Genomic DNA, 13,260 nt, shown 5'->3' with positions numbered 1-13,260 from the left:
AGCAAGGATGGGTCTGCAGCTCTAGGGGCCATGGCCCACGGGTCACTCAACAGGGAGAAAACCCGGGACCGGGAGAAAAGGATTTAGGAGCCCAAGGTCTAGTTCTGGCTGGCGGGGGAGAGTAGAATTAACATGTTTAAAGTCTCCACTTCCCACGGAGCACAAGACCACGCTTTTAGATAGTTCAATAAGACCCCAAGTCAGGTGTGTGTGTACCAGTCCCCTGTGGGACCTCCTACAAATCCAGATTCCCAGGCCTTGCCCCGGACACTCTGAATTAAAGACCCTGTGGGTGGCTCCTGGGCACCTGGATTTTAAAAATGTTTCTTTGACCACCTGGCGGTTTGTATGCGTTTCAGAGTAGGAAGGTGGCTGAACTCTTATAGCCTGGCGGGGGGGGGGGGGGGGGGAATAAAGTTCTATTGCAGGGGAAAGTTTCCTTTTATACAACAGACAGAGATCCTATAAGCTTCCCCTCAACACTGACTTCCCTTAAAATAAATGGATAATTTAGATCTCCTCACTGATTTCTCTGATGCATCAGTTCAGCAACACTGAGCACCTACTGAAAGCACTAGGGTTGGGGCTGGAGTATAATAAAGACACCCCTGCCCATTTGGAGCTCACCCTCTGCTGGGAGAGCTGGGCACGGGAGAAGATAATCCCCACAAAATGTAAACCCTGCAATGAATGACCGAGGAGGAGGGGCACTGACCCAGTCCCGGGGGCCAGGGCCGGCCACCGAGACTGAGTGACAGCTAAGCGGACGAGAAGGACAAGTGGAAGTTTGTCAAGGGAAGGGCGAGCTTGCCAGATGGGAGGAACGCCATGTGGCTGGGTCCCCAGGCTGGAAGGAGCTTGGAAGGTCGGAGGGACGGACGGCAAACTTTCTGCATGGCTGGCGTGGGGAGTGAAAGACGGATGATGGTGAAAAATGAGCTCGGGCTAGAGAGGGAGGTTGGGTGCCACGTGGAGGAGCTCAGACTGTACCCTGAGGGCAGCGGGGAGCACCAAGAGGGCCCCGGCCAGGTATAACATGGTCGGTGCTTGGGTCACGAAGATGATGGTGGCCGCTGTGTGAGATGTGGCTACAGGGGCCAGACCCCGCCTCTGGGCAACCAGCTGCGGGGGGATGTTGCCACTGTCCTGGTGCAAGATGAGGGGGACCCGGGCCCCAGTACTAGCGGTGGAGTGGAGACACCTGTACAGGCTCAGGCCACACAAATGGGGGCACAAGTCCCCGTGTTGGGCTCATCATCAGACACCAGACGCTACGGGAACATCATCAGGAAGCGGAACGGCCAATTGAGCCCGCTCCTCAAGGCAATGACTGTGACCTTTACTGAAGTTCTGATTTTTTTTTTTTCATTTAATATGGTTTTACATGAATTTCCCACACCGTGGTAAACTTTGCGTGAGCTTTCTGGAGACCAGCTGCGCAATGTTCTACTGTGCGGACCCACTAGAGTTTTCAAAAACAGCCTCGCGGGGGCTTAGCTGATGTACACAGAATGACACGCATTAGCGTGTACAATGGGATGAGTTCGGACACATGCAAACACCGGTGGCACCATCCCTACCATCGAGGTCACGGGCATCACTAGCGCCCTCCACAGCTGCCTTGTGTCCCTTTGTTTTGTTTTTGTGGCAAGAACACTTTACACGAGATCTACCCTGTTGACGTGTTTTTAAGAGGTGCCAACTGTAGGTACCGTGTTGTAGGACGGATCTCCGGGACATTCATCCAGCATAACTGAAATTTCACACCCAATGAGCAACAGCTTCCCCTGCCCCTCCTCTACCCTCCACTCCGGGAAACCACCAGCACCGTCTCTGCTTCTGCGAGTCTATTTTAAGCCCCTGATCTGCGTGGGATCATACGATATTTGTCCTTCTGCATCTGGCTTATTTCACTTAGAATAATGGCCCCTAGTTTCATCCACCTTGTCACAAAGGGCAGCATGTCCTTCCTTTTAGGAGCTAAATAGTATTCCATTGTGTATCTATGTACACGGACACATATCTCTCTCTATACACCCCAATTTTCCGGATCCACTTCTGTGTCGATAAATATCTGTGTTCTTTCCATTTACCGCTATAATTTATTTAAACAATACTTGCTGCCAGACACTGAAGGAGTTCGCGTATTACGTCTTACCGTTACAAAAATGCTAGTTATAACACTGTGACTTAAAGCTTTTCCCGTATCTTAGATTCTTTTTGAGCATCCTTATTAGAGACTATCCGAGGTTTGTGTCTCCGAGAAGGGAGCCTGAGGGGCACCTGGGTGGCTCAGTGGGTTAAGCCTCTGCCTTCGGCTCAGGTCATGATCCCAGGGTCCTGGGATCAAGCCCCACATCTAGCTCTCTGCTCAGCAGGGAGCCTGCTTCCCCCTCTCTCTCTCTGCCTGCCTCTCTGCCTACTTGTGATCTCTGTCTGTCAAATAAATAAATAAAATCTTAAAAAAAAAAAATAAGGGGGAGAAGAGAGCCTGAGGGGGGGTGGGGCTTAGCGCTGGTTTTGCTGGAGGGCAGGTTCTCAAGGCAGTGACCTCGGAGCAGCCTCCCTCACTGTCAAGTCTCTGGGGTTTGTTTAGACTTTGAGTGGGAGTGGGGGGTAGCTGCCCACCCTGACCCTGACCTGGGGCTCCTGGGAGGTCAGTCCAGCTGGTCTTCCTCTGGCTGGCAGCTCCTCCAATGGCCCAGAGGAAGCATTGCTGAGCCTGTCTAGGGCTCCAAGCAGCAGAGGCATAGAGAACACTGTCAGTCAGTAAGACACGGATCTGAATCCACTTGCTAGCTGTGTAGCCTGAGTCGGGCTATTTAGCTTCCCTGCCTCAATTTCCTCATCAGTAAGATGGCCATAACAACAGGACTTATATGTTACAACAAGGAGAAGGAGAATGTAAAACGCCTGGCCGGGGCACCCGGCTGCTGTCATCAGCGGGGCATCCAACTCTTGGTTTCAGCTCAGGTCATGATTTCAGGGTCATGGGATCGAGCCCCGAGTCAGGCTTCATGCTTAGCAGGGAGTCTGCTTGAGGATTCTCTCCCCTTGCTACTCCCCTCCACTTGGGCATGTGTGCTCTCTAATAAATAAAAAAATCTTAAAAAAAAAAGAGCCTGGCTGATCTCAGGCAACCCCCTATTGGGGCCCCTATACAGCCCCCTATTACTGTTTTTCTGGTCACAGTACCTCTAGGGCTAAGCAGTAAGTTATTACAGTCATCTATTTACGTATGCAGACTCTGGGGTTCAAGTACGAGCTACCCCGTTGCTAGCTCTGTGACCTCGGGCAACCTTTCTGAGCCTCAGTTTCTTCATATGTAAAAGGGAAATGATAATGGACCACATTAAGGAATGGCTGTGAATTTGCAATCAGTTAACAGACGGGACGCACTTGGAGGGCCTGCCGCACCCAGAGACAGCGGGAGCCGTATTGGCCACCAACAATGGGCCTCCCTTGCAGCCTGAGGGTCTCCTCAGTGGCCGCCGCTACTCGCTGGGTGCCCACCACCTCACCTCTCAGGACGCTCACACGTGCTGCTCACAACCCCCATGACAACGAGCCAGGGCAGGAATCAGGATTCCTCCGATGTTGCGGATGGGGAAGCTTGGTTCAAGGTGGTTACCTGATGGACCTGGGATACCGGGCTCAGAGGGAGGAGCTCTGTCTCTTCGCACACTGTGTCCTTCCCGTGACATCCCGCTCCTGACGATTTTTTTGACCACCGACTAGGAAGCAAGGTGGAGAGTTGCCAGGAAAATGGTGCCCTTGGAGCCGTGATGAAAAATGATCACTTTTCGCTCTCCAAAGAGCCGGGATTCTAATTAAATTACCGGCTCCCTTTGCCCGAGGCTGGTCCAGAGAACACCTGCTTAATGAAGGACCTTCTCTGCCGGAGGGTCAAGGGGAGGCTTGGAATGGCTGTATCTTTTTTGAGTCGGCACCCGTGGTCTGATTAGCCGTCACGGACCTCCTAATAAACAAGCCAGTTTACTCAGTCACCCGTGAGGCTGCCAGTCCTGGGAGAAAGGGGTAAAAAATAACAAAATGGTCCCTATCTTCTGTAAAGAAAGAGTTGAGCTTCTCAGCTCGGCTTTTCAGGCTGCTGACAGCAAGAGGGATGAAGCCAAGTAGAAACAAGGAAGAATGAGAATGGACAGGGAGGGAGGCACGTAGTGCCGCCGCTGAAGCTAGTTCGAGTCTTTTTTTTTCAAATTTGCTACCAAAAAACTCTCAGATGAAGTCGTCAACACGGTAAAACAGCAGGAGAGTTTTTCAGCGAGAGGACTGGGTCAGAGACGCGTTTTTGAGATTCGTGACACGAAAGCAGCTTCTGCCCGCCTCTGTCCCAGCACCAGGTGTTCTGACGAAAGTAGGCTGGACGTTCAGCAGAGATCTGCATACGGATTCGGAGCAGCGGAGGCCAGCAAAGAGGACAGCTTTGCAGTTAGGCAGGCGGATTCCATCCCGGCTCCGGGGCTGCCGGGCTGGCTGGCTGACAGCGGGGCAAGTGCTGATTTACATTTTCTCCTTTACAAACTGCACCCAATCAGACCGATCCTTCTGGGTTGTTCTGACAACTGCACTGGTTAAGGCAAATGACGCTCGTGGTACACAGCAGGTGCCTAATAAATGGTAACAGATACCGAGGGATGTGTGGGGTGGGAGACATTTGGTGGGGAGGGGTTCCAGGTTCTAATTTTTTTTTTTAAAGATTTTATTTATTTATTTGACAGAGATCACAAGTAGGCAGAGAGGCAGGCAGAGAGAGGGGGAAGCAGGCTCCCTGCTGAGCAGAGAGCCCGATGTGGGGCTTGATCCCAGGACCCCGAGATCATGACCTGAGCCGAAGGCAGAGGCTTAACCCACTGAGCCACCCAGGTGCACAGACTGGTTCTAATTTTCAAACGTGGGAAGGGGACCAGAAATTCTCTAAAATTCTGCCTGCTTCTGTCTATTAGTTTCAAGACTCCAGATCCTCCTCTGTTGAGTTTATGAAACATTTGTGAAAAATGGAAAGTTGATGTCCCTTCTGCCTCCTAAGGGATCCTTCCTCCACCCGCGTCTGCCAGGCTGAGGCCCGGGCCTGAAAGGTGTGCCAGGGCACGGGTCCCGCTTCCGCAGGCAAAAAGGCTCAGGAGGGGAGTCTCCCTAGCTGGCGGTTAACCATCCCTAGGGTCCCAGCTCACTCATCACTTCCTCAAAGTGTCACAAAAGCCGCACGGATGGTCCTGTTATAAATGCTGACTCCTGGCTCCGCCGGGGACCCCGAGACGGCATGTGCATGTTAACGGGGTCCCCGCTGAAGCACACACGTGCTGGAGGGCCGCTGCTTCGTGCCCCAGACGGGGCCAGCCCCCACCGACAGCTTCTCAGGGATCCCGCACATGTCCTCTGCAGTGCCCATCTCTCGGGTAAACAAGCAACCAATCTGGTGTGATTTTTGCTTGATTTCACTGCTTTTCCTTACCAGACAGTTGACTCCCCCAAATCAAACCCCACGTTTGTCTTACTCAGCTCTGTATCTCCAGATGGTCGTGTTCCTAAGGACACAAAAGGAGTCTCTTCACTATTGTGGAAGGAAGGACGGACCGACAGAGGAACGGATGGAAGGAATGAGGAAAGGGAGGGTTTGAGTTTCCGGAAATGAATGAGATAATTACACTCGGGGGCTTCTAAATCTTCATCAGTGGTGGACAGAGGAGCTGCCAAGACAGAAAGGGACCCAAGAATCGAGCTCCTTCCTCATCCCCAACACGTGTACCCTGGAAGGCCGGAGGGTCTGAGTTTATGTGGGTGTTACTGAGGAAAACACCAGAGGAGAGGATTCCCGCCCTCTCCAATATAAAAATGGTTTGTTGGGTTTGGTCAAGGAAGGGTCATGTTGGGATAGGACCCTTGGCGTGGGGAAACAAGAGCGAACAGATATCTGGTGCACATCACATGCCCTGAGTTTCTCACCTGCCAAAACGAAACCCACATGTGCCCCCCCAAAACCTCACATGGTGTTTGCCAGGGTTCAAGGGTTCGTACGCAGTGGCAATCCTTAATACTTATACTATGTTAATACTTAACTTATTCCACCATGTGGCCAAAGAAAGGAATCAAGTTCTGATGCTTGCGGAGGGAGGGGAGGAAAACCTCTTTCTTGGGCTAATAATTAAATTGACAAAGACAGATCGGGGGTGGGGAAGCACATCTTAATTTCCTACATGCGGTTGCTCATAGAAATATGAGCCTCAAGGAAGTGACCAGAGCCTGCAGCTTTCACACCTTTTAGGCAAAGGAACAATAGGTTTGTGAGGAATCGATAAGAGATAAAGAAGTTTGATCGTGGGCTAGTAAGCTGGTAAGGGAGTCGCAAACAACAGCCTTTTCGGCTTTGAACGCTTTGTATGGCTGGTGATGAAGATGTCTTTCTACCCCCCAGTATGGGGAGGGCAGGATTCCCACGGGAGTTTATCTCCTGCTTTCACGGGGCGGGGCGGGGGGTGTGTGTCAGTGTCCTTCTCACACCAGCTGCCTCTTAAGTAAATTTAACTGAAGATAATCAATATGGCAAAGCAGCATATTTTGGGGGCAGCCTGCCCTGCACACCGTCACCTGCTACAACACGGATGAACCTTGAGAACACGCCAGAAAGCGAAAGAAGCCCGACACAGAAGGCCGTATACACCGCAGGATTCCATTCGCACGAAATGTCCAGAAGAGGGAAACGCACAGGGACAGAGAGCAGACTGTAGGATGCCAGGGCCTGGGAGGGGAGGAAGATGGGGAAAGGGATTAATGATGAGACAGGGGTTCCTTTGGTGGGCTAGAAGTGTTCTGAGTCTGGACAGAGGGGGTGAATGTACGCAGTGGCCCTGAGCTGTACACTTCCAATGGCTGGCCTGATGCTTTGTGAAGCTTACCCTAATTAAAACCAAAAATCACATGATGGGCTTTTCAAACACACCAGATGACCAGGCATCTGTCTGCCCCATAAATTCGGATTCTTTTCACCTGAAACATTGTCTTTTTAATTTTTTTTAATTTTTTAATTTTTTTAAACAAAGTTCCCCAGGAGGTGACAATGGGCCAGCAAGGTTGAGAACTGAAGGACGAAAGACGTGCCCTGCGGTGAACAGGGGCTGGCCTTGGCGTCCCACCCACCACCAGGTCCGGGCCCCACCCACACCCTCCTGAATGCTACTTCCCGGAAACTGTTTCCTCCTCTGTGAAAACGCAAGCCGGGATATTTACTGCTGTGGTATTAAATCACACGAGATCATGTGAGTAAAGCACGGAGGACTAGCATCTATAAGGCACATGATACATTATGGTGATAATTATTGATAGTAAATGTCCACCTTGATGATAAAGGTTTGAAAGAGCCATTCAATATAAGGTGACGGGATCTTTTACTATTATTCCAGGACACTGGGCTTCCTCGGGGCTGGGAAGGGGGAAAGAGGAGGTAAGGAAACAAAGTTACCTAGAAAATTCTCTTCTCTGCCTATCGGTTATGGAGGCCGAGAAAATTCAGGCCATCCCACCTCAGGTTTAGCTTTAGCCTAAGTACAGCCATCTTGGCAAAGCAAACGCTGGCACCGTGCACCCCCTCTCCACCCGCTCCCCTCCCCTCGGCAGTATGTGTGACATCCCTCGGCCACCCCTGGCTGCCCTGGGGGAAAAGCAAATAGTGAACTTGCAAAGATCACAATCCTGCAAGGCAGGAGTCTCCCTCGGTTTACCAATGTCCTAGAGACTCACAACAAAGAAGCCATCTTAACAACAGCACCATTTCCAGAGGCAAATAACTCAGTTCCTCAAGCCCTAAATAAAGTTAAATTTCTCCTAACCTAAATCTCACTAACAAGGACACTGGATAGGAGAAATGTGAAGCTTCATCTCTAAACCTCCAAGATAGTGTCAGCGGATCATTCCCAAGCATATGACCCACGGAAACACATCTAAAGGGTCTCACGAGAAGATTTTTATTATTGGTAATGAATAACCTTTTCCCCAGACAACAGCTAGCCCCTCAAGATCCTGGAGACCTGCTTCCAAAATTCCTTAGAGACTTACATCATCCATAACCCATCCATCATCCTCACCCACCGCCGAGTCCACCCCTCCTCTGCCTTTAAAAACCCTGACTGTGATCTGGTTCAGGGTCCAAGTCCCCACTCCGCTGTGTCGGGTATACTTGGGCCCAAGCTTAAGCTTGTCAAATAAACCCTCGTGTGATTGCGTCGGTGCTTGGCTCCTTGGTGGTCTCTCGGATGCGAAAACTCGGGCACAACATCAGTGGGTTTGGATCACCAGACACGTGGGGGAGAAAAAAGGGAGCTCTTCCTCGCATAAAGGCTCCTCCTGCAGGAGCTCTGTGTCTTTGGAAAAATGAAAGAAAAGAGCAAGCAGAGGGGACTCAGACTGCTTGGCACTGGGTCGGCTTTTGTTTTAAGGCAATTTGAATTCCATTTTTAACGTCTGCTTTCTTTCCTCTGCTTCCGGGTGGAGGAATTCAGCGGCAAATCCATCTGTCCCTTCGCTCAGTCCGAGGGCTCGGGGCTGCTCTCCACGTGGCTCGCACGCTGCCTGATCTGAGATTCTACTCCACGGGAAGACGGCGCCCGGACTACCATCCCTTGTCCCTCTCCAGGGCTATCCTGGGGGAAGCAGGGGCTTTCTGGGCAAGGTGAGGAGACCACCTAGACCTAGGAGGTTTTTTGGGGGTTGAATTCTAGACCTAGTCTATTTGGGGCTTCCCTTCCTCCACTGAAAAGGGATTTCTTAATGATAACAACAGATGATAACTTCCCAAGCCCGGACAGTGAGTGGGGAACCACACTGAGGGCTTTACATAGAACATCTCATTTAAATCTCAAAGCCCAGCTCATGAAACAGGCACTTATATGAATGCTGTGTTTTAAAGGCAAGGAAATGGAGGAGCTCAGAGACGTTCCCAAAAGCCACAAAGCAAATGCATTTTAGGATGGGTTTGAACCTAGGCACCTCACCCCAGAACCTAGGTACTTAATTATCATGCAAAGTGCCTCTTTATCACAATGATCTTTTTGTCCAACTGCCCGGAGGCGAACAACTCTCCAAAGAGGGGATGTGACTTCCCTGAGCCAGAGACAAGGACAAACCCAGAGCCAAAGCTAGAACGCACGTCCTCAGTCTTGCTTTATTTTTGCCCCTTGGTATCATCTTGTGGACAAGTTCCAAAGTGCTGTGCCTTTCTGTGGCAGTTCCTATCTTCTGGAAGTTTCCTCGGATACTCCAAGCCCCTTCCTTCTCTGACTCGTGCCGCCAAGGCCGTAATATGCAGACCTCAGATCCACAGCCTCGTGTGTGGGATTCCAGCTTATTTTCCTGGGACTCTCTCTCTCTCTCTCTTTTTTTAAAAAGATTTTATTTATTTGACAGACAGAGATCACAAGTAGGTGGAGAGGCAGGCAGGGTGGGGGGTGGGGGGGGCAGGCTCCCTGCTGAGCAGAGAGCCCAATGCAGGGCTCCATCCCAGGGTCCTGGGATCATGACCTGAGCCAAAGGCAGGGCTTTGACCCGCTGAGCCGCCCAGGCGCCCCAACTCTTTCTCTATTACGGGCAGCGTCTGCATTTTGCGTTTAGGGCTTTATACAAGATGTGGTCTATCCCCCCAGATGCCGTTCAAGATGTTCTCTTCTGTCATGCCTTCTCTTGGTTCCTCAAGTCCTGAGGATTATGTAGGGCAGGCTAGCTGCTATAACCAAGAGATCCACGGTTATTTATTCGCTGAAACCCAGGAGAAGCTTATTTTTTCTCACATAGCAGTTCAAGGAGATTCCAAATCCATGGAGAGGTTCTACTCCTAACTGTCATTCAGGGACAGGGTCCCCTGGGTCCCACTCAGGGACCCAGGCCAGAGGAAGCTCTGCCTTTTCCGCCACGGTATTCCAAGTTATCCTTCACCATGAAATTCAGCTGGGGGACAGGGAATGGCTGGAGCGTTACATGTGAGAATGTGGGGAGTAGGCCTGGAGAAGATGCGTGTCACTCACTCCTGCTCGGAACCCAGTCCTGGGGGCATCCTTACCTTTGAGAGAGGCTGGGAGACAGCGCACACACGTGAGCAGGGGGAGGAATAGAGGGAGAGAGGGAAAGAGAGAATCCTCAAGCAGACTCCCCACGGAGTGCAGACCCCAATGAGGGGCTCGACCCCATGACACTGAGATCATGACGTAAGCAGAATTCAACAGGTAGGTGCTTAATTGACGGAGCCACCCAGGGGCCCCGAGGAAAGGGATTTTAGTCAACAGGACACTGTCGTTACCACAGAGAACAATCTTCTTTCTTTTCTTTTGAACCCTAACTCCCTCCCCTGCATGCTGAACACCCCTGTCTTAAGACATCGTCCATCCCCAAGGTTCCTAGGTAGGTGGTCAGAACAGGATCTTCTACTTCCTGACAAGACAGTCATCTTTGCTAGCTTCTAGAACCTTCTCACGGGCATTTCATTCTCTAGCAACCAACAGAGCCAAAATTCCAGCTGGGGGTGCTGGTGGGGAGAGACTCCCAAAGACTCGTGGTCTAGCTATAATTTGCGAGGTGGAAACCATAGAGCATCTTGGAGAATGCCAGGGTCTTGATGCTTTGGAGAAGGATTCGGGTCTCCCAGGTTCTTAACCATTCACTGCATCCTGGATCGTAATTACCGGACCACTGCTGAGGAGCAAAGAATTTTCCTGCACCCTTCAAGGTTGTTTCTGCTGGTCTAGGAATCGAACTGACAGGAGACAGATGAACGGGAGAGAATCAAATTCAATCCTAAGAAGAGGTGGCCCCCAGGCAGTCAGGAAGTGAAGGCTTCTATGTCAGCCGGAGCTGAGGAGAAGGCGGTAGGCCTCTGGGACTTCCAAGGGGGAGGAAGACAGTTCACAGGAAGAAATGTTGAATAAACAAATGTCTGCTGGGTCCCTCAGAAGCAGTGGGACCCAGAGAGGAATAAGAGACGTTGCCAGCTTCCTCCCTGTCTACCGCAACTTGTTCACCTGATACGTGGTTATCTGGGGGGATCACTTCCTTCCTGCAGCCAGTCCTCTGTCTAAATTCTTTTAGGCATTTAGGGGAAAGGACAAAAATCTCTTCCAGAGCCTTCTGTTTCTAAAAGATCAGCATAAAAAAAAAAAGATCCACATGCTAAGGAGACACATTTTGGGGTGGCCAAGTTTGCTTCCCTATAGGGTCTAACTTTCAAGACAAAGCCAGCATCGCTGGGCATCGGCCCCGAGTACAAAAACGTGGTAATTTGCCGCAGCTGCGGCAGCTGGGCCCCCACTCCCTCCCAGACCTGCTCCCCTCCTCGGCTACTGGGGAAGGGGCACCCGAGTGTAATACAACTCTGCAGGCACAGAAACAGTATCAATTCAAATTCAGAACAGAGGCGCTCCCTAAGCATGCGGAGACCTGCCATCGACACAGATTTGGAAATGAGCTCTGACCGAAAACTTCAAACTCACCAGACTTCCTGAGCCTCTGGCAAGCCTCAACAATTGGGCAGCTGTGCATCGCACTCAAGATTTCTTTTGTTCTTTCTACTGCCCACATCAATTGTCTTAGAGCCCTCTATGGCGACAAGCAATCTCTCCCGCCCTCCCCTCCCCCAACATACAGCACCCAAACCACTGACTTGTAAATGTGAGATAAAGCACCTCCTCAAAAACCACTCTGATCTTAAAAATAATCACAGAATGATGGGGGAAAAAAAAAGCAACTGGATAGGATGTTATCAGAAATACGCTTAAAATGAGAATAAACACCAAAGAAAAATTTCAAATACTAATCGATGTCTGTTTTTCTGTGTTGAATCCTGGACTTGGAACAAATGTCCAAATACGACTTAAGCTGCTTAAATTTCAGGGCTAGTTTCATTCAACCAATAAAGTCAATATTTCGCATAAAGGAGTTGTTTGACTTAATAGTTTTGGGGCGCCTGGGTGGCTCAGTGGGTTGAGCCTCTGTCTTCGGCTCAGGACATGATCCCAGGGTCCTGGGATCCAGCCCCACATCGGGCTCTCTGCTCGGCAGGGAGGCTGCTCCCCCCTCTCTCTGCCTGCCTCTCTGCCTACTTGTGATCTCTGCCTGTCAAATAAATAAAATCTTTTAAAAAATTCGTTTTTATGTACTCTTTCCTCGCCTGGCCAGTGGCGCCAAGGATGTGCAAATGTCATTCTTTGGTCCTGCAGTGTTTCAAAGTAAATGGGAATTTTATAAGCCAGATACACGCTTGAGAAGTTAGCCTGCACAGAAAACAAAACAAAAGAAAAAACAAAAAACAAAAAGGATGGAAGGAGGGAAGGAGGGAATGAAGGAGGCAGGGATGGAATCTATCCCCTTTGTTCCTGTGTTCCATGGTGGTGTGAGGGCTGGAATTTAAAAGCTGTTATAATTTTGATTATATTGAATAAAACCTGGTCAGAGCTTTAGGTCATGTTGGGACATCTGATTCCACAGCACAAGGGACATCTTAGGGCCTCTAACACCCGACAAATGTTCTTGGTGCTCTTGGAGGCTTCCCCAGGACCATAACAGTGTGTCGAGGGTTCTGGTTTCTAGAATTTCTAAAAGCAAGACCACGGCCCAAAGGACCAGGGGACTATGGCCCCATCGTCGACAAAAGTCACCAGGACAGGATTTGCAGGACATGCAGAGGGTGTCAGGTGCAAACCGCAGCCTCAACCTTCCAGCAGGTGAGACACTCGGGGTCCCGTTATACTCTCAGGGCCCTGCAGCCCCAGCCTCGCACACTCTGTAGATAGCGCGAGTGGGTTGGGAGGGCCTTTACCAGCCACTTTCTTGTCTCCTAGCTAGACCCATACTTCTCCCTCGAGGTTCAGTTCAGGCCAAGACCACTGCTCTATGAAGTCCACAAATTATCCTCTACCCTTATCAGGCCATTCCACTCACAGTGACCCATAACCCAGAGACCAAATACATCACCATAAAAGCAAACTTTACAGAACCATGCCTACAACAGTTTTGCTTTGAACTGACTTGCTATTTACGGATCCTAATAAAACGTTTTCTCACAAGTTAACAGAGAGACTGAGCTCCCGTTTCGTGGTCACCAAGAGCCTTCCATGTCCCCCCTTCTGGGTACATCACCATCCTCTTTCCTTAGAGTGCAACTTGTAACATGACACTTCCATTTTTTTTTTTTAAGATTTTATTTATTTATTTAACAGACAGAGATCACAAGTAGGCAGAGAAACAGACAGAGAGAGGAGG

The sequence above is a fragment of the Meles meles genome, chromosome 21, assembly GCF_922984935.1.
Source record: "Meles meles chromosome 21, mMelMel3.1 paternal haplotype, whole genome shotgun sequence".
NCBI lineage: Eukaryota > Metazoa > Chordata > Mammalia > Carnivora > Mustelidae > Meles > Meles meles.
This window is presented reverse-complemented; position numbering follows the sequence as displayed.